This window comes from Lissotriton helveticus, chromosome 8, assembly GCF_964261635.1.
Source record: "Lissotriton helveticus chromosome 8, aLisHel1.1, whole genome shotgun sequence".
Lineage (NCBI taxonomy): Eukaryota > Metazoa > Chordata > Amphibia > Caudata > Salamandridae > Lissotriton > Lissotriton helveticus.
This window is the reverse complement of record NC_136069.1, coordinates 1,225,550,936-1,225,578,785: the sequence shown is the minus strand read 5'-3', so window position 1 is coordinate 1,225,578,785 and position 27,850 is coordinate 1,225,550,936.

Here is a 27,850-nt window from a genome sequence, read left to right as displayed (position 1 = left end):
AAGACGAAGACACTAGTGATTTTTATTCTAGATTTGAGGAATGCTTTAGTATTAACAGTGGCCTCAAGACAAGTAGCGAGTCATACCCTCATCTCTTTGTTACTAAACTAGTCGAGAATTCAAGTCCACAAGTTAAGAATCGAGTTTTGAAAGTCGAAAGTACCTGGCAAGCTAATACCCCGTCCCAGATGTTACAGATGCTTCAGTATCACCAGAATAGAATCAGAGAAGAACAAGATCATGAAAGAAAACGTATGAAAGACACGAAAATGAAAGTACTAGTTGCACAATCTGTTCCTCAAGACAGTCAGAAGAGGGGTACGAATCAAGCCAGTCATCCTGCAGTTCCCGTTAAAGGGACCTGCAATTATTGTAAACAGCCAGGTCACTATATAAACGAGTGTGCAGTTCTGAAACACAATATAGCTACTGGTAAGACTAAAGAAAGACCACGTCCGCCTAGACAAGAACAAGTTTCACAGACTTCCCAGCCACAGAATGCACAACAGACAGTTTCAGCACCGCAGCCTATTGCTGCAACACAGCATGTTACACAGCAGATGTACCAGTATGCTCAGACAGAGTATCCAGAGTATCAGCCATATTCATGAAACAGCCTAGAGAGGGAGGTAGGCTTGCCTCTTATCGAGATTCCTGTAGATCAAGAGGGTCCCTATGTTCATAGTCAAGTATTAGGGAAAGACAGAAAGTTTCTGATTGATACAGGGGCAAGTAGGACCACCATTAGTCACGCCGAAGTTCCAGGGGCTCCGCTCTCAGGCTCTAGAAATGTTTCCCTTGGATTTTCAGGAAAGCCTATTGTAAACGAGATATCTAAACCAGTTACTCTAGAAGTAGGTCCATTGTCCCGCACTACTGATCTGTTACTTACGAAGTCATGTCCAGAAAATCTGTTAGGTATTAAAACACTGAAAGAATTAGGTGCAGTTATTTGCTGCTCCCCAGAGGGAATACGCTTGTTCTTACGTGACTTCAAGGGTCACTATGTATTACGAGATTTTGATCCGAGATTGTCTAATGTTCCGCAGCATCTATGGGCGCAAGGTCCAACTGATGTAGGTTATATGCAAATCACACCCCATCGTGTGACTCTCAAACCAGGTGTAGTGTTACCACGAATCAGACAGTACAGATTGCCACCTGAGGCTGTAACAGCCTTATCCAAAATTATTGATGAGCTCATCGCTCAAGGAGTAGTTGTAGAAACTGACTCCAATGTATGTAATTCTCCTATCATTCCAGTCATGAAACGTACTGATCCAAATGCACCCCCAGTATATCGATTAGTGATTGACCTTCGAGAACTCAATAAATGTATTATCCCCCAGTATCCAGTAGTTCCAGATATTTCTTCCCTACTGACAGCTATTGATTCCGAAGCCTCATTTTTTACAGTCATAGACCTCAAGAACGCGTTTTTCAGTGTCCCCATTCATCCAGACAGCCAGTTTCTTTTCGGATTTTGTTTAAATGGAAGGAGCTACCAATTTACACGAGCTCCTCAAGGTTTCACAGAAAGTCCTAGTATTTACAGTCAAGCACTTAAGAGACAACTAGACAATATTCACATGCCAACTGACACTGCCCTGCTCCAGTATGTCGATGATCTACTGATCACAGCCCGTTCTGAACGTGCTTGCGAGCGAGCATCACTTACAGTCCTGTATTTCCTTGCCGAGATGGGGCACAAGGTGTCCCCTTCGAAGCTTCAATTCTGTGTCCAGCAAGTGATCTATTTAGGCCACTTACTGTCCAAGTGGGGTAGGCAGTTGACACCAGACCGTATCCAGTTAATAGCGAGTCTTCCTCAGCCCAAGACCCAGAAGGAGGTACGTGCTTTTATCGGCCTTACTTCTTATTGCAGACAATGGATTCCTCAGTATGCATTTCTAGCTAAGCCACTGATACAGTTAACGACACAGGAGGCAGCCGTATCGACTGTCCTCCCTTGGACATCTGAACATACACTTAGTTTCAATGAGTTAAAGAAAGCTTTATGTCAAGCTCCTGTTCTAGCTACACCGAACTACAGTAAGCCTTTTACACTTTTCGTCACAGAACGTGAAGGTACAGCATTATCTGTTCTCACACAAGATCAAGCAGGACAATACAAGCCCTGTGCTTATTTTTCGAGCACACTAGATCCTGTAGCCCAGGCTCTGCCTGCGTGCCTCAAGTCAGTTGCAGCCACAGCACTAGCTATCAGACAAAGTGATTCCATAGTATTAGGACACTCCTTGACAGTACAAGTTCCACACTCCGTGGAAGTTCTTTTAAACCGAACACAGACTCAGCACTTGACAATTGCACGTTTAACAGGTTATGAACTGACACTGTTCCAGCCACACATAGAAATCAGACGCTGCAACGTTCTAAATCCTGCTACACTGTTACCGTCAGTTAATTCGAATCCTGCCACACACGACTGTGTGGAAGTAGTTAATACTATGACTAAGCCAAGACAAGATCTGACAGATATTCCATTACCAGATCCCGACCTGACACTTTATGTGGATGGTTCATGTATGAGAACAAGTACAGGAGAACTAGTAGCCGCGTATGCAGTGACTACTGACACTGAAGTTATAGAAACACACCGTATTGACACCCTGTCTGCTCAAGCAGCAGAGCTAGTTGCTCTGACACAAGCCTGCATACACGCCAAGAACCTGAAAGTCAATGTTTACACAGATTCACGTTACGCATTTGGAGTCGTACACGACTTTGGAGTGCTCTGGCAGGAGAGAGGTTTCATGACTTCTCATGGAACCAAGATTCAGCATGGTCTCCTTATTCAAGCTCTGTTAGATGCCATACACTTACCGACATCTATTGCTATCATGAAATGCAAAGCACATACGAAAGTTACTGATACTATTTCTCAAGGTAATGATCTAGCAGATCGCACAGCCAAGCTTACAGCACAGACTCCAGACATTCCAGTTAATCCGACACAGACACATACTCCAGATCCGACTGCCTGTATGACAGTTAAGGACCCCACTCAAGATGTCATAGATATCCAGTTACATGCTACTCCCGATGAAATCAAGAAATGGTCCGAACAAGGAGGGGTCCAGACAGATCAGGGATGGGTAACGAAGGGAAAAGCCACATGGTTTCTCCCCGACTCAATGGTTCAAGTCATTATCAATACCGCACATAGTCCAGCACATTTAGGAGAAAAAGCTATGTTAGATAGTATCCAGAACATTTGGTTCAACAAGCATTTACGAGCTGCAGCCAAGCAGAAGGTCCGTACCTGTATGATATGTTGCCAGTTTAATCCAGGTAAAAGTGTCCCGGTGGAACAAGGTGGATTCCAGCCCCCTGACCACCCTTTTGAAGTCCTCCAAATGGATTATATTCAGATGGAGCGATGTCGAGGTTTCAAGTATGTCCTTGTAGTTGTATGCGCTTTGTCCAGGTGGACAGAAGCATATCCGGTCCCAGATTACACAGCCGCGACCACTGCCAAGCAGTTGGTTCGTGAATTCTTCCCCCGCTACGGACTCCCTAGGGTCGTATATTCTGACAACGGCCAGCCATTCTCATCTGAACTCATGAAACATGTTTCCCTTTTGTTAGGGTACCAGTGGAAGTTCCATTGTGTACGCCATCCTGAAGCAGCCGGTCTCGTAGAGAGACATAACCAGACCCTGAAAATCCGCATCGCCAAAGTATGTAAAGAGAAAGGTGTGGACTGGTTAGTAGCTCTGCCAGTCGCTTTGTTTTATATGCGCATGGTCGCACATTCCAGATCAGGTCTGTCCCCGTACGAGGTCGTATTCGGCCGCCCCCCTAATATGTGGGGTACACCTAGACCCCGAAGTATTACCGATGTTTCAAGTAATATGCTGACAGATTACCTAGCTTCCTTGATGTCTGCCCTACACTCTTGTCGTTCACAGGTTGCCGCCGCATTTCCAGACAATACCGAGGTGGCACTGCATGAAATCGTTCCCGGATGCATGGTTCTTGTCCGGAATTTTGATCGTTCAAGTCCGCTGGAGCCCCGCTGGAAGGAGCCCAAGCAGGTCCTCCTGGCCACCCGTACTGCCGTCAAGCTGGAAGGCAGGAAGGGCTGGGTCCACCTGTCTCATGTGAAAAGATTTTACGAACTAAAGACTGTTTCCAAGAACATTTCCGAGGATTTCAAAGATTGCCAAAGTACTATTCTTAAGGACTGTCCCGCAAAAGACAATGATACAGATTCCTCCCTGTTAGAGAAAACTCCACAACAGGAGTATAAGAAAAAATTAAGGTCTAGTAAAATAAGTCAGCCAGTTTGATTGTCTAAGTCCTCCCCTAGGTGAAACGGTTAGACCGGTTTCTGACATGTATAAAATAGACCCCCACAGAGAGAGAGTTAGTGAGAACTCTAAAAGTTGTATTATTATTTTATGTTTTCTGCTATATCTCAGCCTTATGATTACCTGCACATGTTATGCATTTTATTTGTATTTTCCAGTTTCTCATGTAAATAAGTCTTCTATTGTTACAGTAGAGCACACGTTTAGTGATCTGCCTCCTCATAAACTCTCATATCGTCTTGCTATGCGTAATAATTCCTTTATCCGCATGTTACATTATTCACACCAGACCAGCAATGCTACTAATTGTTGGGTGTGTGGTCGACTCCCCCCTTTCCAGACACCGAAGGGAGTTCTGCCACTCTTTCCTTATCCATTTTCACATAACGGTTCATGTGGAGCATGGTCCACGTTAACGTCATCCTCAACAGATATGTCTTTTCTTAACAGTACATGTTTCCCAGACAAGCAAGGTCTCCCCCACAGAACAGGGTTAGATCTAGAAAATGAAGTTTATAATTTGGGTAATTATTCTTCGAATTTCATGGTCCTGAATGTTCAGTCTGATACTACTCCAGACTTACCTGCTATGTCAGTATTACCAGTCAAAGGTGAATTATGTGTCCGAAATAATGGTTCCGTACATGTAGGCCATAGTGATTGTACTACTATTGTCAATTATAGTGACAGTGGGAAATCTATTTTCAAAGCTTCACGTCATTCTTATTTTGTTTGTGGTCAGACCGCATATGTTCGTCTGCCCCTCGATTGGGAGGGAACCTGTTACATTGCCTTCCTACTGCCACCAGTTTTTCTAGCCCCACCTGACTATCATAGGAATTCCCACCTAGTACATACTAGACACAAGAGAGACCTCCCGATTGTCGATTATACTGAAACTGCTCTAGAACAATATATAGATATCAATAAAGGTGTCTTCCCTTATTTAGGTACTGTCGTGAATAGTAAACTGATACGTAGATTAACGAGAACCCTCGAAGCAGTAGTGATTGAGACTACTTCTGCTCTAGGTAACTTAACCGAAGAGCAATCCTTTATGAGAATTGTCGTGCTCCAGAATCGTCTCGTCCTTGACGTCATACTGGCCGATAGGGGCGGGGCATGTAGAGTCATCGGATCTAGTTGCTGCATTTTCATTCCTAATAACGCAGCGTCTGTTTATTCAGCTATTACCAGACTCCATAATATTGCCCATATGTTACACCAAGATCCAGGCACCTGGACATGGTCCGGTTGGTTCTGGAATATAATTTCCGCCTGGGGATGGAAAGTATTGTCATTTCTGGGTATTGCAGTAGCGATCATATTCAGTTGCTGCCTCTGTATACAATATGGCCCTGCGATTTGTGGCATTTGTGCTACCTCTTGTATTCCTAGTCCCAAGTCCCGTTCTAAATCCAGTTCCAAGACAATTCGAGACGAACAAATGATACTGTATGAAATGATAGATGGTATCATGAATATTGATGTTTCCTGATGTTTCCTGATGGAAACGTAGTGACAAGGAGGGAATGTGGAAAAGTTAATTTTGCCATGTTCTATGTCCCTACGTGTTCCCCATCTTATGTTATGTGTGCATGATTAATATGCATATGTATCCCCCATGTTCGATTAAAGACGCGATTACAGTTGTGTCCATCTCTAGTATGCCAGTTCCCAGTTCTCGTGAAAGCTACGAGTATTAGGCCTATGTAAGGTTACGTTGCCACGTTTCTCAGTGTGCACGTTATTTCATTGAAAAGTCCCCGTTTCTAGGCCTCAAAAGGGCCCGGACACCAGATTCAGCTCCTGTCTCCTGAACCCTCACTGAGGAGCGATACAGCCCCCACCTGTATCCTCGACCCTTCACTTACTTCCTGCCTCGCAGTACCCGGCTCGGCCTGGCTCTGCCTACGAGTCTGCCAAGAGTATGTTATGATTCTAGTTATCAGTCCAGCCCTCCTTCTCTGCATTCCTAAGCTACTGAATCGCATCAATAGTTTCCGTCATTGTCTAGCCTTTACGTCTCCATGTAAGGGAAATACTGCATTTAATGGTCATTTAATATTCCTCAACACGCACTACATGTAGAATAATGCATGCTCCAGTCTTAGAGTCTGTTAGCCTCTCCCCTCCTGACTCTTAGTTTATATCAACATGTCCTCTAAAACATTAGATACTAGATAGGGTTTAGGTACATGTCGCCCTGACTCTCCAGACTTCAGTCTCTACTCCTAGCACAGAGTTCATAGCCCCCAGCTTCTCCTAGTAACACGTCATTGTCAGTTTGCGCGCACCATTAGGTTAGAGGTCCCGGCTCCTTAGGTAGCCCCCTCCATGTTTCCGCCCCATTTATGACATATTCTGTTACGTTTACATCACATGTCTATGTATACGCCTCCTGTTACACCTACTTTCACCCTTATCTTTCGCAACTGCTATTGACCACACCCACTGCTCCGCCTATTGTATGTATTGCAATGCAACTGTTTTAGTATATATGCTTGTGTACTGTTATTAAATGTTACGCCAGTCCAATCCTGTCCCAGGCAGCGCTGCCATCCTATTCCTGTGCAGGTTGTCCTGTTCCTGTCCTTATGCTGTATTAAACCTGCAAACTCCTACTACCTCGAATCTTGACTCTTATTTATTGAGCTATCTGTTATTACTATGTCCAGTCAAACCTAGATCCGGTATTATTTATTTATATACCACAAACAGCTCATGGTTTCCTCTGCGTTGCCCGGTCTGTACAGCTGCAAGTTCAAGGGCACAATCAAACTCTTCTGCATCTCTGACATTGGGGGGCATTTGTCTTCTGTGCCTCCTGGTCACTCCTGTTTGCAGGTATCTCTCATCCTGAATCCACCCTTGGGTTCCATCAGACACTTTCACCTTCTCTGCCAGTGGCATCTTTCCTGAAGTTCTTTGTTGTAGTCATTGGTGGTTTCCAACGCCACTTCACACCTATGGACTCGGCTTCCCTGGCGCAGATATCCTGGTACCTGGGGTATGCACAGGTGGGGTGGCTCATTCAGTCTTCCAAGGGGTTTCTTCAGGGTCCTCCGGGAAGGGTCCTTCTTTTTTAAAATTGCAATCGCGACTTACCCATGGTCTTCCATTGAGTATGCTGCCTCATTGGGCTTCCTAGATACGCACCTTGGGTGTTTCCTTTGGTTCCCAACTCTTCTACATCTTCTGGGTCCATTCCTGACTTAAATCATGGTTCGCATTCCACTATTGTAGTATATGGTTTGGTCTCCCCCTATAGACCACTGTGTATTTTGTGATATTTACGTATTCTAATGACAAAGTATATTGTGTTTTGTGCATATATCTCCGGGTAGAAGATATTGTATTGTTAGTGAGTATTAATAATAAATATATATTTTTATAGCTACACTGTGTGGTTCTTATTTACTTAACCTACACCATAAGATTACGTACTGGTAAAACAAGCTGCTTTACACTCCTTCTGAACTAAGCCTGAAGGCTGCTCTCCACAGCTATCACTTAGCAAGCTTCTTAGGTTGTCTAAGACCACTAAAATCACCATAAGGGTTGTCTGGATAAATGCAGGGTGCTACACTTACATAAGTGAGCACCATATACTAATCCAGCCTCCCACACTCACCATGTCCAATTTAGGGAAGAAGCACAGCAACTGGAGTCCTGATTAGCAGTATCCCAGTCAGACTAGTCAGAAAAACACTGCAACACCAGGCAAAAAGTGGGGGTAACCATGTAGAAGGGTCCTACCTTGCTACAGTAGGTATTTTGTAAACCCCATAATTAGCATGCTGGGGTACTATTATAAATCCCTGGTATATGGTACTGATGTACCCAGGGCATTGGTACATCAGAGGTCTCCTATGGGGTGCAGCATGTATTGTACACCCATAGGCGCCCATGCAAACTATGTCTGCAGAGTTGCCACTGCAGTCTGCGTGACTGGGTGCATGCACCCTTCACTTCAGCTATAAGGTTTCCCTTATATGTGGGTCACTGCACTTTAAATCAGTAAGTCTCCCCTAAGGTAGGCCCTTTAGTCCAAGGGCAGGGTGCATGGTTCTAAGTGTGTGGGTACCCTAAATGAGCATAGATACCTCATCAAATCCCCGTACTCCATTTTCTGAGCTTTGTAAGGACGGGGCAGCCGTTATAAGGTATGTAATGGACACTGGCAAGTTGAGATGTCTAACTACATAATGGCTGCCCCGAATCTGGTCATGTTTGGTACCAAATATGTTGGAATCATGCACCTATGCCGATTCCAATGTTAGTTGCATGATACCATGTACTGGGGTCTCCTTAGAGGACCCCGATACCTACCTGGGTAGCCTTACAGGGTCTGACTGCCAGCCTGCGATGCTGCCAACCCTAGACAGTGTTCTGCCCCACGCTGATGATCTTCACTCAGGCAGGCGAAGCTGAACAAAGAACTTCCTATGACGGAGAGGTGTGACCACCTCTCCTTTAGAATTATGTATGGTGGGGGTGCTTCCGAGCGGCACCAGACTGCATTTAAGGGCACATTTGGTGCACTCCATGCATAAACCAGTTTTGCCCAGTTCAGAAGCCCCAAGCTCCTGCTCTGGCACAAATTTATACCACGGACAGGGGAGTGACCACCCCTTGTCCAGCTCCTGCTCTGGCACAAATTTATACCACGGACAGGCGAGTGACCGCCCCTTGTCCAGCTCCTCTCCATGGAGGTGCCACAAAGCTCCTCCAGGTGGCTGCTTGATTTTACCATGTTGAATCTTGGCCCCTTGGCAGCATCTGACTGGCTAGTAGCGTCCCTCACCCCCTCTGAGACGTAGGCCAGCAGAGAAGAAGCCCATCCCCTTTTTAGGGTTACTTAAGGGCTCCCCTGAGGGTGGGTACCAAGATTTGTTCCCACAATAACTTCTGGAACCGACTGTCTGTCATCTGAAGATTGTTCAAATGCTCTTCTACTGGTGAAAACTGTAACTCTGCTGTTCTTCAAGCTAGGACCCACAACAAGACTGCTCCTGATAGGAAGAATCCTGCTGAATCTTCCTCCCTGTTCTTTTCCAAAGCTCTGCAAATCTGTGGCTGTGCATCCTCCGAGTCACCAATGAATCAGCCTTCATCCCAGCCTCAAGTAGTCTCCCTTGAAGTGAAGGAGTAACTTCCCTGCATCCATAGGCTCCTCGACGTCGACGAACTGTTTGCTGATCCTGTTGTCCCACAGACATCGCACGGCTCTGCAACACAGTTGGTGGTTTGCTGGTCCTCCAGAGAACTGACCAATCTTCCATCCAATTACTACTTATTCCCTTGCAGCGGGGTCTTCATCAGGACGGGGTCAGCTGACCGCGCTTCGTGCTAAGATGGATTAACTCCACTTACATCGGACGTGTTATTTTGTCACGATGATCCACGCCGTAGCGGTTTCAACCACGAGGTGCCCGATCCACGGGCGGACCCATAACTTTCTCATTATCAAGACTACCCTTTGATGGCCGAACCTGTTCCACCAATTTAGATCCCGAGTTTCCTCTCTTCGAGAGCGTCTCTCCTCTCTTCCATCCCCACCTAAGACAAGCAACCGTTGGGTTTCCTGCCCCGTCCCCCGTCCTGATGAAGACCCCGCTGCAAGGGAATAATTAGTACCTGCGTTTTTTAAGGGGTGGAAACGTCGACAGCTCTGTGTTCTTTTTCAGCTCCACCCCATAAACTTGACATTTATCGAATTATGTGGAGTAGGACATATACATGATTGATTGTTTGAACCAGCAGGTCTATTTTGTCTGTGTTTGACCACAATTACGAAGTATAGTGAGGCCATTTGGCCAAGTTTTATGTCACTATCCTTTACCCACACCATCCCTCACGATACCACTTCCCTCCTCCCCAGGGGCACGTGTAAATATTTTGTAAATTATTTATATATACACCTTTGTGCTATTAATTATATACTTACATTGTGATTAAATAACAATGTCTGTGAAATAATTGTCTCTTTATTATCTGTTACTTTGTATATATTATGTTTTCATTTGCTGGGACCCCTTCTCTCAGTACTTTGTATACCCTGGTGGGCTGTACCTTGGCCATTCATAAAAATGTCCCTAAACATCATCAGGCAGTTTTGCAACAACAGACTTGACAGAATTTAACAAGTATGTATGTAGCGAGTCAACACCCAGACTACAGTGCTGTACTGTCTGACGAGAACACCTTTTTTGCCAACTGATCCATCTTTTTGTATATCCTAACTGCTGGTGAAGAAGGAAAAGATCCAGGAGTCATCCTTGATGAACGAGAAGCTTGAACAACCAAACTCTCAGGTGAATGGTCTGGAGTTTAAACCTGGACATCAATGATCTCCGGGTTTTCCCCTGTACCTGGTCCGACCACTACTTTATTTCCGTCTCCATTATCCTACAGACCGCCACCAAAGCCCACACAACTGGCCCTACCATGGTCAGGAACTGGACTCGTGTAGACATCCCTTCCCTCTGTACTGCCCTCACCTCTACACTTCACTCCCCCTCCTATTTAACGGACCTGTTTTGTTCACCTCACACACATTGTAGGAAGGTAGATCCCTGACTATGGTTGCCCCCAACTTTTTGCCTGGTGTTTTGCTGGTTTTCTGACTTAGTTGACCTGGGGCCCTGCTATTCAGGACCCCAGGCCTACTGCTCTCTCTGTAAAATGGATTCCATGTACCTTAGGTACATATCTAATTGGATACTGAGTCACCTTATCAGTCCCTGTACAGTGTACCTTAGGTACCCAGGGCATAGGTGTACCCAGGGCCTACCAGGGGCTGCAGCATGTATTATGCCACCCCTGGCTGGCCATCCAAATCTGACACAACTGGCTGCTTGACAGCTGGGGCAAGGTGGTGTAATCACCCTTTGCTTTAGATATAGTATACCTATATCTAACCCTAAAAATGGACACACAGATCTCCTATCAGTCACTCCTATGGCAGGCCTTGACAATCCTGAAGGCAGAGTGCTTGGAATCGTGTGAGATGGTGCTCTGGCATGAGCTGAGCCTGTCTGCGGCTTTCGGGATCTATCCCTTAGCCGTTTCCATGATATCGCATACCATATACTCTTAAGTGCATTATAATCCTCGCGGTTATATGCCAACTCTGGTATCGCTTTATCAAAACATGTCGAGTAAGGTGTCATACGAATAGGAATACTAACCCCTCGCCAATTCTGGCGACGGGGTTAGCATTCCACCCTTCTAGAGGGACACAACATGTATGTAACCCCTAACCCCGGTTAAAGTCAGACAGAGCCTTAGCATCCACAAAATGGATGCTGCCACCGAGACACAAGTCTGCCCTCCTGCTGCTGGGAGTCCTCCCAGAGCAGGAGGCAAGGACAAAGGGTTTCCTGCCAGGGGCGGTGCCAGCACCGTCCCAGACAGGGTTTTGTGTATTCCAGGTAGGCAGGGCTACAGAGGAAGGTGACTGCAAGTGGCACCCCGGTGCTCACTGTGCATAGGCCGGCTGAAACCAGTTCCAGGGGCACTCCAGCCCCTGGCCTGGGGAAAGCCCGCCAAAGGAGAGGGGTGTAACCACCCCCCTCCTGGTCCCACCCATAGGGCAGGACTTAGTCGCGTGCCAGCCCCCTTTTCCCAGATAAAGGTAGGAGCAGGCCCCCTTCCAAATTAGATCATCTTTGGAATCAAGACACGACTTTCTACGAAAGGACTTCAAGATTTCCTTCTTCAAGATTCTCCCTTGTGGCTAAGGAGTAGTCACCCTGCATCCGCAGGCACCATCGCAAGAACACTGCGGTCTGCTGTAAGTCCTTCCTCCGGAATCCGACTGCCCAGCTCGACAAGACCCGGCTTCCCTGGCACCTCCGACCTCTACTCACCTCTACAGCCAAGCTGAGAACCGTGAGTGCGACGAGACCTCAAGGGACCGACTATTGCCAAGACTGCACGACTTCTGCACAGCAAGCCCGCCGAGTAATTTCCTGGTGAGTGCTTTGGGGTCCGAGAAGCCCCGACCCTGAGCAGCTCCAGCACCGAAGATCAGCCCCCCAGCATCTCCACGATCGGCGTGGGGCCCTTCTGCTTTTTGCTGCTCACCGCGTTGTTTGGCTACTAGCCCGCTGGCTTGTGGCCTTCTGAACGACGCCCGACGACATCACTGCTGCTGGTCTGGTTGCTCCAGACTGGCCCTTGCTCCCTTCCAGAAGAGGAGCACCCTGGACCCTCCTGGTCCACTCAAGACGCCATTTTGAGTCCACCGCGTGGGCTTGAATTAGCCAAGGCTTTGTTGCCCAATCCTGGGTTCTTCGACGCCGACAGCTTCATCCATCGTGGGACAGCTCGCCTCTCCATCCTGGTCGCCGACAACGCCTCCTGGTCCGTGAGATCTGCCGAGCCAGCGTCGCCCACTCACCTAGTCGAGGTGACTACCATCCGGTGCCCTCCTGGTGCCCACTGACTACTGGCTAGTAGTCACGAACTTGGTCCCCTCTGCTTTCAGGTGTCATCCATCTTCCAGATCCAGGCTCGGATCACTTCGAACAATCTTCACTGGTCGCCTGCCAGCATCTTTCTTCCAGGCTCCTGGTCCGGCAACGAGGATTCCCGACGTCTTTTGAGACCTATGCAGCTGCAGCCCCTGGGCTAGGTAACTTCGGCATTTCGGTGCCCCAGCATAGCCTCACTATCCAAGGGTCAGGATCCACTGTCGTTTTCTCCCTACCAGGTCGGGTTCGCCCGTGAACACTAACTTTAGCGTTACTAGCTTCCATAGACTTTGTCCCGCATCCCGCGTGAGAGTGCACACTCTGCACCCGAGTCCCCTAGGTCTCCTAGAAGTAATCTAACGATTCCCTAGTCAAGTCCTAGCGATTCCAAAGCCTATTAGTACTGTACTTACCTGCTAGTAATTTCGCATTCCACTTTTAAAGTATATGGTTTTTCGTGCCCCTCGGGCATTTGTGTATACCGTGCTAACTTAAGTATTTTCGTAAGAGTTTTGTTGTGTGCCTAGCACCCTGTCCTCATAAAGAGTACAGGGTTGTTGTGATTCTAATAAATACACTGTTTATTTTCATAACACTTGTGTGGTGTCCTTTCACTGGGTGTTCACGGGGTAATGTGATGGTAAAACAGCTGGCTTAACACGCCCTCTAGAGTCTTAGCCTTAGACTGCTCATATCCATGCTACTAGGATAGCTGGTCTATAAGGTTGACTTACAACCAATCATCAATAAGGGTTGTTTGGACTGATATATAGTGATCACTAGAATAGTGAACACTGCACATCAGGCCAACTTCTCACACACATGCTGAAGATCTTGACTCCTGGCTGGCCCAGGCGAGAGATAACTTTGCCCCCCTGAAAGTCCTCAAGAAGAAGAGGCCCCACGATGCCCAACTCTGGTTCACAAATAACCTTAAAGACAAGAAACTCGCGCTGCGTCAATTGGAGCGCAAGTGGGGACTAGATTACTGTCCCCTCAAGAAAGCCATCTTTCTTACGGCCTTACGGGACTACAAAGCAGCCATCCTCCTAGCTAAATCTGAATACTTCTCCGCAATATTTTTGAATTCGACCTGTAAATCTAAAACCATCTTTTCCATCGTGGACGAATTGGTGAAACCTGATCGTGTCACCGCCAAACCCCTCCCCTCACAATCCATCTGTGACTCCCTCAACAGTTACTTTATCGAAAAGATTATTATAATCAAAACAAGTATTCCCAAAGCCGTCTCACTTCTTGATGTTAATGAGGCACCCCTTAACCCCGTCCTGTTTTCCAATTTCCCCACGCTTACTGAAGAAGTTTTCTTCTCTCTCCTTAGAAAAGTGAAGTCCGGCTCTCCCCGGGACAGCTGTCCCCCTCACATTACCCGGGAGATCTTCCTTAACATGCCTAATGCCCCCCCCTCCCTTCTGAACAACTCCCTCTCCTCTGGCGTGGTCCCCACCTCTTTCAAAATTGCTGTGGTCTCGCCCATTCTCAAAAAAGCAGGATCCGATCCTGGGGCACTCTGTAACTTCCGCCCAATTTCTCTCCTCCCCTACCTGGGCAAAATCCTGGAGGCCTTTGTGGCAAATTGTCTAAGTACCTTTGTAGAATCCACCCACCATCTGGACCTCCACCAAGCCGTCTTTAGGCCTCAACATTCTACTGAATCAATTGCCCTGGCCGTCCATGATGAGCTCAGAAAGGGGGCTGATCAGAACATCTCACAGGCACGGGGGCTCCTGGATTTGTCGGCGGCGTTCGATACCGTCGACCACGCTGTCCTTCTCGACCATGTCGAGTGCACCGGCATCCGGGGCCACCGCTGAGATGGATCGCCTCCTTCCTCCAAGACTGTTTTCAAGCAGTCTCCCTTCCCCCGTTCTCCTCAGAAGGAAAGCGACTCATCTGTGGAGTCCCGCAGGGCTCCTCCCTCTCACCACTTTTGTTCAATTTGTATATCCTTCCCCTGATCTCTGAACTTCAGAAAGAAATGCATTACTTACCTGTAACTGCAGTTATCCAGTATTGGTGTCTTTCATAGATTCACATGCCTGAATCATTCCCCGTCGTCGAGATGGGAGTCCCCGGTACATAAATAAGTAATGTCCTATAGACATATAGAGAATAGTAGGCCAAAAGGCCTCACCTTAGTAACATATCCAGGTCCTTTTGTAAAAAGGACCAAACTCTACAGAAGAGCCAATGAGCTGCCACCTCCCTCTAGAACCCTCCTGGCAGGAGCCTCAGTCCCTCAGATTTTTGTACACACTAAGCTAAGTAGGCGTGTCACTGAGAGAATTAGGTGAGTCCTTCCAGGGGAGGCGGGAGGGTTGCATGTGAATCTATGAAAGACACCAATACTGGATAACTGCAGTTACAGGTAAGTAACGCATTTCTTATCCAGTATTATGGGTGTCTTTCATAGATTCACATGCCTGAATCAGAGTAGCAAGCAATGCAGAATGCACATTTCTGATGGTACAGTATATACAAGTCATTAGATAATAACAATTCATGCGACTAGTAATAGCCAATAGACACCAATAACAAGTATTAGCAAAGAAATGTGTAGCAAAGAAATGTGCATACTAGAGAAGGATGGAGGGACGAAAGAAGGCTCACCTCAGTGAAATAGATAGCGTAATACTGCTTGTCCCACTGCTGCATCTTTCATCAGCTCCGTGTCTAGGCAGTAATGCCTAGTGAAGGTATGTAGAAAAACCAAGGGTGGTGATGGACAGAGCATTGACAATACAAACATTCACCCCCAGTCAACTGATCTGGGTTTAATCCATCACCGTTCTTTAGCTCACTCCGCCACCCCAGTTCAGACATGCACCCCCTGCAAAGAGTGCCATAGAAGTGGACATAGCTCTCATGGAGTGGGCTCGCACTTTAGAGCGTAGTGGCTGTCCTGCTTGTTCATGACAGAAAGAGATGGCCGCAGAAATCCATCTGGAGATGCTCTGCTTAGTAAGTGGGAGACCCTTCCTAGGTCTGCTGTAAGCTACAAACAGCTGGTTTGACTTCCTGAACGCTTTTGTTTAATCAATGTAAAATTTCAAGCATCGTTTGAGCTCTAAGTAATGTAATGATCTCTCAGCTGCTGTGCTCGGATTTGGGAAGAAGGAACGCAAAACCACAGGCTCATTAAGGTGGAAATCCGACGGAACCTTCGGAATAAACCTCGGATTGGTCCTCAGGATTACCCTGTCATTTTTAAACTATAAAAAAGGATCCTGAATTGAAAACGCCTGCAGTTCACTCACCCTCCTTGCAGAGGTGGGCGCCAGTAGGAGCGCTGTTTTACAAGAGATGTATTTTAGGTCAGCTCTGTGCACTGGCTCGAATGGATGCTTCATGAGCTGTTAAGAACTACATTCAGATGCCAGGCAGGTGGCAACATCCTTACCGGCGGGAAAGACCTGTATAATCCCTTCAGAAATTGTTTGATCAACCTGCTTGACCAGAGGGATGGACCCGTTGAAGTTCTCTTCTAACGGGATATCGCCGCCAGGTGGACTTTAATGGAGGAGTGGTCTAGGCCCGATTTGCCAGATGTAACAGGTAAGGTAAGACTTGTTCCGGTGAGGAAGAGAAAGGAGATATCCCTTGATCTGCACACCAAACCGCTTCCACTTCAGGGAATATGTCTTGGTAGTGCTATCCGCTTGTGCTCCGGCAAGAATGTCTCTACAGTCTTGTGGAATATTCAAATTTCAGAACTCTCGGAACTCAGGAGCCTGGCGGCCAACCTGGGAGATTTCAGATCCAGATGTTGAACTTGCTTGTCGTTCATTGTGAGCAGAGACGGACACTGTTTCAGACAGATCGGCGGTCTCAGGGACAGACGGTGGAGTTCTGTGAACCAATGCTGTCTCGGCCAAGTTGGGGCTATTAGAATTAGAGTACAAGGCTCCGCCTTCATCTTCCTGAGGACTCTGGGAAGCATCGGGAATGGCGGAAAAGCGTACGCAAAGACATTGCGCCATGCAATGGAAAATGCATTCCCTAGAGACCCTGACTGGGGATGCCAACTTGCGAAGTGTGGGCATTTGGTGTTCATCCTCGTTGCAAAGAGATCGATCCGTGGCGTGCCCCATCTGAAGAAGATTTGGTTGAGGATCTTCTGATCTAGCTCCCAGTCGTGTGATGATGTCCTCTGCCTGCTCAACGAGTCGGCGAGCACATTGTCCCTGCCTTGGACATATTCCGCCCGCAGGGCTACATTGTTCGTTATAAGCCAGTTCCAGATTTTCTGCGACTCGCGAGAGAGTGTCAGCGAGCGCGTTTCCTCCCTGTTTGTTGAGATAATGCATTGTCGTAGTGTTGTCTGTCCTGATGAGCACTAGGGAGTTTTTGATCCTTGGTAGGAAAGACTGCAGGGCCAGGAAGACTGCTCTCAGCTCGAGCAGATTGATATGGAGCTTTTTCTCTGCAGCTGACCATTTTCCACTTATTTATTTATTTATTTATTTATTTTTTGCAGAGTTTTATATAGCGCGAACTAGACCCGAACCGAATCGGGTATCAGAGCGCTTTACATAGCTCCAGTTACGTTACATTAGTGCACACATTCATTTTTGTTAGGCCCGGGGAGATAAAGTGATTTGCCCAGAATCACATGAAGTTTGGCGTTGTTACCGAGACTCGAACCGAGTTCCTCCAGGTCCGAGGTCGAGCGCCCTAGCCGTTAGGTTAGCTCCTGTAGAAAGGCTCCCCACCCTTCTAAGGAGGGCCCTTGCAGTGTCAGTGTCTTTTTAATATTTTGTAATGCCTCGTCAATTTTGGAGCCAAATAGAAGTTGGCCGTCATATGGCACATCAAGAACCTTTGATTGCACCTCAGGACAGAATGAGGTCGCTTTCAGCCATCCTTGGTGCCTCAAAACCGCTGCTCCAGCTAGTTGGCGGAATCCTGTCATAGCGACATCCATTGCACAGTCTATAATTTCTGATGCTGATGTTTGACCCTCCAGAAGAATTGCCTTCACCTCCTCTTTGGATGCATCAGTTAATTCAGACAGATATGGGGCTATAATGGGGCTATATCCGCCCACAATTGTCTATTGTAACGCCCAAGAAGTGCTAGGGCATTTGCCGCTTTGACAGTCATTGCCGACATTGTGGAAAATCGTTTTCCGATGTTGTCCAATTTCCTTCCCTCTTTATCCGGCGGAGCTGATAAAGGCGATGAGGGATTCCTGGAATTCTTCAGCGCCGCCTGCGTCACCACCGAATCAGGTTTAGGATGTCCTGTCAGACAGGCTGGTGCCATATTTGACCAGTGGCGAAACAGAGGCGGGATTTTGCACAACTTGAACACCCTGTGTCCAAACATACTCAATAATAGGAATTGACCTCGTTGACTACTTGAGAGGTTCCTTGAAATCGTACAGGAAGCAGTCCTGCTCCTGTGAATCCAATGTAATTTGGAAGCGCTTAGCGGCCCTTTCTACCACATTATGGAAACCACCGATGTCAAACGGCAGAGAATCCGAGGTCGCGGGCACTGGAGATGCTGGGGAAGGTATAACGTAATCCTCCCGCTCATCATGGACAGATTGAACATCCTGCAATTCACCTTCCTCTTGTTGTTCCTCTTCTTCTTCTTCATCAGAAGACTGAGGACTTGGCAAATGCACCGCTTCTTTCTGAATAGATAAGGGCGGTGGTCGCGGTCTTGGAGATGGAGCTGCCGTTGAAGTTGGAGGAGCTGGAGATTCTGGGAACCTCTGTTTTTAATCTTGGATGAAGTATTGCAGATCTGTAACTAGGGATGCTGGAAGACAGACCATAGGTGTAAGAGGTGGATGAACGATCTCTTCCTGAACATCCTCTTCATCTGAGCTCTGGCATTTAACATGCAGTTCTGAGGGGCTATTTGCTTGAAACATATTCCCGTCATCAGAATCCTCATCTTGAAGGAGACATGCTGGTGGCAAAAGTTGCACACGGCTAGGAGAAGTTAACTCCGGCGTCAGCGTCCTTTTCGTGATCTTTAGACGCACAGAAGCTGTTTGAAATCCAGAATCACTCAGCGTCAACGGCCCCGTCGACGGTGTGATCCCCGACAGAGTAGTGCTGACAGTTGTCATAGCCTGTGAACTTGTTGTCGACAGGGTCGTCGTCGACAGTGTCTTCGTCAACGGTTTCTTTGTTGACGGCGCCTTCATCGACGGTGCCTTCGACGAGGAAGCCTTCGTCGACGGTGCCTGCGTCAACGGTGTCGATGTCGATGGTGATGATCTCGTCGTCGACGCCATCGGCGGCGAGGAAATCGTCAGCGGGATCTTGGGTGTCGACGATGATCTCTTAATGCACAAGTTACTACTTGTGTAACGATATATCTGTAAGAGACATTAGTTAGTATTAGATTCCTTACCTTAGAATATCCCCAGGCATCAGACTGGATCCGGAAATTTTTGCGTAGCTGTACCCTTGCGCGTCAGTAGGCATCGTCTGCGGCTCTGCGTCCGTCGTCGGCGTCGTGGGCGCCGTGATGACGTCGTCGGAGTACTTAGACGCCGCCTCCGCGTGCTGACGTCAGTTCTTAGACACAGCTTTTCCGCGCCAGAAACGCAGAGCCATGTTAAAAACCAACACTGGTGCCATTGAAACTAGGGCCCTGAAAGGGGATAACCCTAACCCTAGATATCGGTTCGCAGAACGGGGAGGATGGGTGAGTCGGTAAGGAATCTAATGCTAACTAATGTCTCTTACAGATATATCGTTACACAAGTAGTAACTTGTGCATCTGAAAGAGACACATTAGTATTAGATTCCTTACCTTAGAATAGATACCCCAGCAATACCAACCCCGGTGGTGGGTCTGCGAACCAATAATCACAGCAGAAAGTCTTGGAGGACGGAACGGCCAAAGAAGCCATCCCTCCGGACTTGGCTGTCCAGGCAGTAGTGTCTTGCAAACGTGTGCAGCGATGCCCACGTAGCTGCCTGACAGATGTCTTGTAAGGGCACTCCCCTGCCCAGGTCAGTGGTAGTCGCCGTGGCTCTTGTAGAAGGAGCCCGCAATCCAGCAGGAGGCTCCTTTCTAGCCAAGGAGTAGCATGCCTGGATACACAGGATGATCCACCGGGAGATGGTCCTCTTTTGCACCGCTTTCCCCTTCTTCGCGCCCACGTAACCAACAAAGAGTTGGTCATCCACCCGGAACTGGCGTGTGCGATCCAAGTAGAATGAGAGCGCACGTTTTGGGTCCAGACGGTGGAGCCGCTCTTCCTCTTTAGAGGGATGCGGTGGCGGGAAGAAGGTTGGCAAGGTGATAGACTGCCCGATGTGAAAGGCCGTGACAACCTTGGGCAGGAAAGAAGGTTTGGTACGCAGCACCACTTTGTCCGGATGGACAGAAAGGAAAGGTGGAGTACAAGAAAGGGCCTGGAGCTCACTCACTCTCCTGGCAGAGGTGATGGCAACCAGGAAAGCAGTCTTCAGAGTTAGAAGGCGGAGAGGACAGTTGTGAAGTGGCTCAAAGGGAGCGCACATCAGAAATGTAAGAACCAGGTTCAAGTCCCACTGAGGCATCACAAACAGAACAGGAGGAAACGTGTGTGTGATGCCTTTAAGAAATCTATTAACAATAGGGGACTTGAACAAAGAAGGTTGATCAGGCAGCCTGAGAAAGGCTGAAAGGGCAGAAAGGTAGCCCTTGATAGTGCCCAGAGCCGAGCCCTGCTGAGCAAGAGGAAGAAGGAAGAGAAGGACCTCAGAAAGAGGGGCATTGAGGGGATCCACAGCCTTTGCTGTGCACCATGCCACAAATCTGTTCCACCTGCAGGCATATACCGACTTTGTGGAGGGACGCCTGGCTGCCAGAATGATGTTACAAACTTCAGGAGGCAAGTCAAATGGCCTCAACTGTCGCCGCTCAATCTCCAAGCATGGAGGTGGAGACTGGACAGGTTCGGGTGGAGGACCGTCCCCTGCTGCTGTGACAGAAGGTCCTCCTGAAGAGGCAGACGAACCGGGGGATCGACTGACATACTGAGTAGCTCTGGATACCAGTACCTTCTCGCCCAGTCCGGAGCCACAAGGATGACTTGGGCCCGGTCGCGCTTGATCTTCTTCAGCACTCTGGGCAGAAGTGGTATAGGCGGAAAGGCGTACAACAGACCGCAACTCCACTCGCGATGAAAAGCGTCTCCGATCGAGTGCCGCCTTGGAAATTCCAACGCGCAGAACAGATGACATTGCGCGTTCTCTTCGGTGGCGAATAGATCTAACCAAGGCTCTCCCCATCGCTGAAAGAGGCCTTGCGCCATGTCCGAGTTCAGACGCCATTCGTGATCCATTAGGCACCGACAGCTGAGCTCGTCCGCCCTGGCGTTCAGAGAACCTTCCAGGTGTTGAGCCACCAGGGTCACGCCCTGGCGTTCCAGCCATTGCCAAAGGCGAAGAGCCTCCTGACAAAGGGTCCACGACCCCACCCCGCCTTGTTTGTTGCAGTACCACATGGCGGTGGTGTTGTCCGTGAACACCTGCACTACACTCCCCCGGACAGAGGGGAGGAATGCCTTCAGTGCCAGACGAATCGCCCTGAGCTCCAACAGGTTGATGTGGAGCCGGGTCTCCGCCGGAGACCAGAGGCCTCTGATCTCCGCCTCTCCCATGTGGCCTCCCCAGCCCTGGAGGGACGCGTCCGTCACAACTACGTGCTCCGGTTGGGGAAGGGAGAGGGATCTGCCGCTGACCCAATCGCGGTCCGTAAGCCACCACTGCAGCTGTCTCGCAGTGCCCTCCGAGATCAGGACGTGGTCGCATAGGTTGCCCTGATGCTGGGCCCACTGAAACTTCAGGTCCCACTGCAGAGCCCGCATCCGCCACCTGGCGTGATGCACCAGTAGGATGCAGGAGGCCATCAGCCCCATAAGCCGCAGCATCAACCTGACAGAAACCCGGGATAACGGCTGAAAGATGGGAATCAGAGCCTGAATATCCCGGACCCTCTGTTCGGGTGGATAAACCCGAAACCGCGCCGAGTCCAGAACTGCTCCGATGAAGAGGAGCTTCTGAGAGGGGCACAGGTGTGACTTCGGCACATTGATGGAGAACCCCAGCTGGTGCAGGAGGTCTGCCATCGTCTGGAGGTGGCTGACGACTGTCTGGGGTGAGCCCGCCTTCAACAAACAGTCGTCGAGGTAGGGGAAGACTGAAACCCCTAACCTGCGCAGAGGAGCTGCGACCACCGCCATCACCTTTGTGAACACCCGTGGGGCACTGGTAAGGCCAAAGGGGAGCACGGTAAATGGAAAGTGCCCGTGGCCAACCATGAACCGCAGGTAGCGCCGGTGGGCAGGCAGGACGGGGATATGAAAGTAAGCGTCCTGCAAGTCCAACGCTACCATCCAGTCTCCTGGGTCCAGGGCAGCCAGGATCTGAGCCAGTGTCAGCATCTTGAACTTCTCCTTCCGGAGGAAGCCGTTGACGTTCCGTAGGTCCAAGATAGGGCGTAGGCCCCCTTTGCCCTTCTTGGGTACCAGAAAGTAGTGGGAGTAGCAACCACACCCTACTTCTGGCCCAGGAACGCGCTCGATGGCCCCCTTGGGCAAGAGTGCCGTAACTTCCTCCTGCATAAGTCGCAAATGATCCTCCGACACACGGTGGTTCTGCGGTGGCATGGCTGGAGGAGTCGCCTCGAAGGGGAGGGAGTAGCCCCTTCAGACGATTTGCAGCACCCACCTGTCCGACGTGACAGTGCGCCAGTGGAGGTGGTGATGGCGAACCCTGCCCCCCACTGGCGTCACATGGGCCTGAAAGCACGGACTAGGAGGGTTTTGAGGCGGATGCTGCGGGGGAAGGTGTGGATTGACCTCGCCGCTGCCCCCGACCGCCCGGACGGGCGGTTCCCACGGCCGCCACCGCGTTGGGTATTGCCCTGCGGAGCGTGGCTGGTGGCGCATGTGGGCGCACCCCTTCCGTGGCCACGAAAGGAGTGAAAGGCAGCCGATTGCTGGCGCTGGCCCGAGAGGCCCAAGGACTTGGCCGTAGCCCTGGAGTCCTTAAAGCGCTCAAGCGCATGGTCTGCCTTGTCGCCAAAGAGGCGACGGCCATCGAACGGCATGTCCATGAGTGTGCTCTGGACATCTGCCGAGAAGTTGGCGGACCTCAGCCAGGCGTGGCGTCTGACCGCCACCGTCGTTGCCATCGCTCTACCTAGCGAGTCGGTGGTATCCAGCCCACACCTGATAGAATACTTGGCTGCATCCCGGCCCTCCACAAGGGCTTGACCGAGTTTGGCCCGTACCTCCAACGGACACTCTGGCAGCACTTCCGCGACCTTATCCCACACAGAGTGGGTGTAACGTCCCAAGAGGCAGGCGGTGTTGGAAGACCGCAGGCCTAGACTAAGGGATGAGAAGATCTTCTTCCCATACTGGTCATACCTCTTGGATTCCCTGTCCGGCGGGGCCGACGGGAATACGGTCTGGGAATTGGAGGCCTGGATGACCAGTCTCTCGGGGGTAGGGTGGGAGGACAGGAAACATGGGTCGCCCGGGGCTGGGCGGTGGCGTCTGGCCACGTTCCTATCTACGGACGAACCCCTAGCGGGCTTGGACCAAGTGCCCTGAAGAACGTCGGTCAAGGCCTCATTAAAGGGCAGCAGAGGCTCGGCCGAGCTTGACTGCGGTTTAAGGACCTCAGTGAGGAGGTTAGTCCTCACGGCCGCGATGGGGAGCTCAAGGCCCAAGGCCTTGGCAGCCCTCATCAGCACCACACTATATGTTGCCCCCTCCTCCGAAGCCACGGTAGGAGGGGAGACAAAACCAGTGTCTGGAGAGGTGTCCAGGCCACTGGCCTCCCCAAGGTCTCCTGTCCAGTCCTCATGAGTCTGACACTCCCTGGTCAGAGGGTCCTCAGACCCCTCCCAGTCCTCTTCATCACCCATCTCCTGAAACTCAGGGTTCTCAGCTAATGGGGCCTGTTCATAGAAGTGAAACTCCCCAAAACGACGTCTGGAGCGGTGCCCAGCGGGGCCGTCCAGGCGCCGGAACAGGAACGAAGGTGGAACCGGGGACGGCGCCGCCCGAGGACGGCGCCGGAGGCGACACCTGAGGGTCCGACGCCGGGGAGGTCGTAAGGTCCACCGGCGACGAACCAGAACCCGAAGGAGGTCCAGCGGCGTCCTGCGGCGCCGGGCCCGAAGGCGCCGGCGGCGCTGGAACAACTGAACCCCTCGTAGTCCGGAGTCGGGATAACGGGAACCTGCGGCGCCGGGCCCGAAGGCGTCGGCGGCGCCGGGGCCGAAGCACCCGACGGCGTCGGGGCAGATCCCCCCGAACCGCAAGGGGTCCCAGACGGGTCCGCTGGGCCCGAAGGCGCCGCGGAGCCCATCGGAGGAGAGAGTTTCCTCATGGCCATGAGGAAGCGCTCGATCTCCTCCGGCGTCGCGTTGAGCCCAGGGACCGTAGGGTATGGGACTGGACGCGGCGCCTGCGACTCAGTCGGAGCCGCGTGGGTGGTGTCACCCGAACCCCTGGCCGCATCGCGCGAGCGTCGGGGGGAGTCCGAGGAGCGATGATGCCGCTTGGACTTCTTGTGCCGCTTACCTGACGACGACTTCGACCCGGAGGAGTGCGGCCTACCCTCGGAACTGTGGTGGCTCCGAGCCCGCGACCTGTCCCTCGACCTCCCATGGGATCGGGACCTCTCGCGGCGCGGGACCGACTGCCGGAGTTCGAGCCGCCTGTGGGACCGCTCCCGTCTGGCCTTCGAAGAGAGAGCCCGGCAGTCGGAGCAGACCTTGTCGTCGTGGTCGACGCCGAGACAAGATAAACACACGCGGTGAGGATCCGTGACCGACATCAGGCGGTCGCAATCATCGCCGTGCTTAAACCCGGGCATCCCTACGGCACCGTCGGAGTCGATAGACTTCGAGAACAATCAAAAGAGATCAAAAAGTTAGTCAAAAAATTACCAGGGTTACTGCTTTTTCCAGATCTGCGCTTGCTGGCGCGGAAAAAAGAAGAACTGACGTCAGCACGCGGAGGCGGCGTCTAAGTACTCCGACGACGTCATCACGGTGCCCACGACGCCAACGACGGACGCGGAGCCGCAGACGACGCCTACCGACGCGCAAGGGTACTGCTACGCAAAAATTTCCGGATCCAGTCTGACGCCTGGGGATATTCTAAGGTAAGGAATCTAATACTAACGTGTCTCTTTCAGATAAGTATCGCAGACGATGAACAACTGTTACTTACCTGTAAACAGGTGGTTCTCCAGTATTGGTGTCTTTCATAGATTCACATGCTTGAATATTCCTCGTCGACGAAGTGGGAGTCCCACGGTACATAAAGATAGCAATAATGCTAATATATATATATATGTAATAACATAATACATAATAAAATAGAGATAATACACACTGAAAAAAAAACCTCACAATGGTTCTCCATAGGAATGCATTATAAAGAGAAAAACTCATTTGTAACATATCAGTGTCATTATGTTAGTCCAAACTGCAGCCAATCAGGCTCAAGCACCCTCTAGAACCTTCTCCTCAGAAGCTCCAGTCCTCAGATTTTCGTAGCACCAAAGTGAAGTAGAGTGCATGAGGAGAAGAGAGCCTCTGAGGGGAGGACGGGTGGGTCGCATGTGAATCTATGAAAGACACCAATACTGGAGAACGACCTGTTTACAGGTAAGTAAGAATTGTTCTTCTCCAGTATTAGGGGTGTCTTTCATAGATTCACATGCTTGAATAGAATAGATAGCAGTAATCTCCTTAGAACTGGGATTGCTAAACACATTTTCCAAACTTGAAGACAAAAACATACAGCTTAAAAGCATATAGCAATCACAGAAAGAAAAGGAGGAGGGAACAGAGGCTCACCTTATTTAAAAAGATGACGAAGCACTGCTTGCCCCACTGCGGTATCCGCTTCGTTGATGGTCTCCAAACAGTAATGTCTGGTAAAGGTGTGCCTGCTGGACCATGTCGCTGCCCGGCAAATCTGGTGTAGAGGCACTCCAGCAAACAAAGCGGTGGATGACGCCATCGCTCTCGTCGAATGTGCCTTCACTGAACACTGTAAAGGCTTGCCAGCTTGCTGGTGACAAAAGGATTTGGCTGCTGAGAGCCATCTTGCAACTGTTTGTTTTGTCACTGAGTGTCCCCTCCGCATCCGTCCATATGCTACGAACAGTTGATCGGATTTACGGAAAGGGGTAGTCCTTGAAATGTAAAATTTTAGGCAACGTTTGATGTCTAAAGAATGTAATCGTTGTTCTGCCGGAGATCTTGGATCCGGGAAAAAATTCTTTAGGAAGACAGGTTAGTTCAAATGGAAATCAGTAGGTACTTTCGGCAAAAAAAAAAGGATTGGTACGAAGTGACACTCCATCGGGCTTAAATTGCAAATATGGAGGCTTGATCGTGAAAGCGTGAAGATCACTTACACGACGAGAAGATGTTAAGGCCAAAAGTAATGCAACCTTCCAGGTAAGAAACTTGATGTCTGCTCTGTGAATTGGCTCAAAAGGAGGCTTCATAAGCTGTGACAACACCACTTGAGGTGCCATGCCGGAGGAGGGCGCCTAACAGGAGGAAACGTCCTGAAGAGACCTTTAAAGAACTGTCGGATTATTCTGGATGAACAGAGAGACGTTGAACCATCGTGTCGAAAGCGCGAAATAGCTGCTAGAAAAACTCTCAAGGTGGCAAGAGAGAGACCAGACTGAGCGAGGCTCAAAAAGAAAGGCAAAAGCTGCTCCGGAGTGGAATTGATTGGATGGATATCAGATGCAGCGCACCAATGACAAAAACGCTTCCATTTTAGCTTGTACGTTTTGATGGTTGATGGAGCTCTAGCAGACGCTAGAATGTCTCTGCATTCTTGGGGCATATCTAAATTTGCAAATTCGATGTATTCAGGTTCCATGCCCATAATTGAAGCGTGGATGGGTCTGGATGGCAAATTTGACCTTCGTCCATCGTCAGGAGGTCTGGACGTGGATGCAGATGAATGGGTGTGCATTGGGATAACAGAAGCAGTTCTGAGAACCATGCCTGTCTGGGCCAACGAGGGGCGATCAGTATTAAGTGGCAGGGTTGCCTGCGCATCTTCCACAACGTCGTCGGCACCAACGGGATCGGTGGAAATGCATAAGCAAACAGCCCGTTCCAATCCATGAGGAGGGCATTTCCGCTGGACTCTGGGTGGGGATGCCAGCTTGCGAAGGATCGGCAGTTCCGATTTGCTGGGGTTGCAAAGAGGTCTATCACGGGACGACCCCAACTGCGGAAAACCAGGTCTAGAGTCGGCTGATGTATTTCCCACTCGTGAGTGGATGACGTGGACATGCTCAACGAATCCGCAAGGATATTGGATACCCCCGGCAGATGGACCGCCGTTAAAGAAATTTCATGACGAAGAGCCCAGTCCCAAATCCTTTGAGCCAGTCGAGACAGTGGCTGAGATCTTGTGCCGCCCTGTTTGTTCATGTAGTGCATGCTGGTGGTGTTGTCTGTCTGAACCAGCACCGACTCCCCCTGCACCACGGGCAAGAATGATCTGAGCGCTAGGAAGATCGCCATCAACTCCAGCCGGTTGATATGCCAGGTTCGTTGTGTCGCCGTCCATTTGCCTTTGATGGAAAGGTCCTGGAGATGAGCGCCCTGTTGGACTTTGGCCCTTAGGGCAGGTTCACCCCTAGACTTTTTGCTTGAAATGGTGACCTGGAGATGGTGATTTTGGGATTCTGCGCACTTTCACTGTGTCCCAGTGGAAAGTGCGTGCGCACTCTGAGTGCATGTGCTGAGCTAGGCCTGCCCGCCCATAGGAATGCATGGGGAATGTATGTGTCCCTGGTAGTTCCTGATGCGTGGGGTGTACAGGCTTGAGTCTGGTATGTGTGAACTCGTGAGAGTGAATGCTGCGAGACGGTGTATGCAGCATGTATGTGTCTAGTAGCGAAGCGCCATTTCTAGACATGGCTGTACGTGTGCTGTGAGGTGCTGGCGTGTGATTGGCTGGAGCTGGCTGGCATGCCAGGCTCCAGGAAGTCT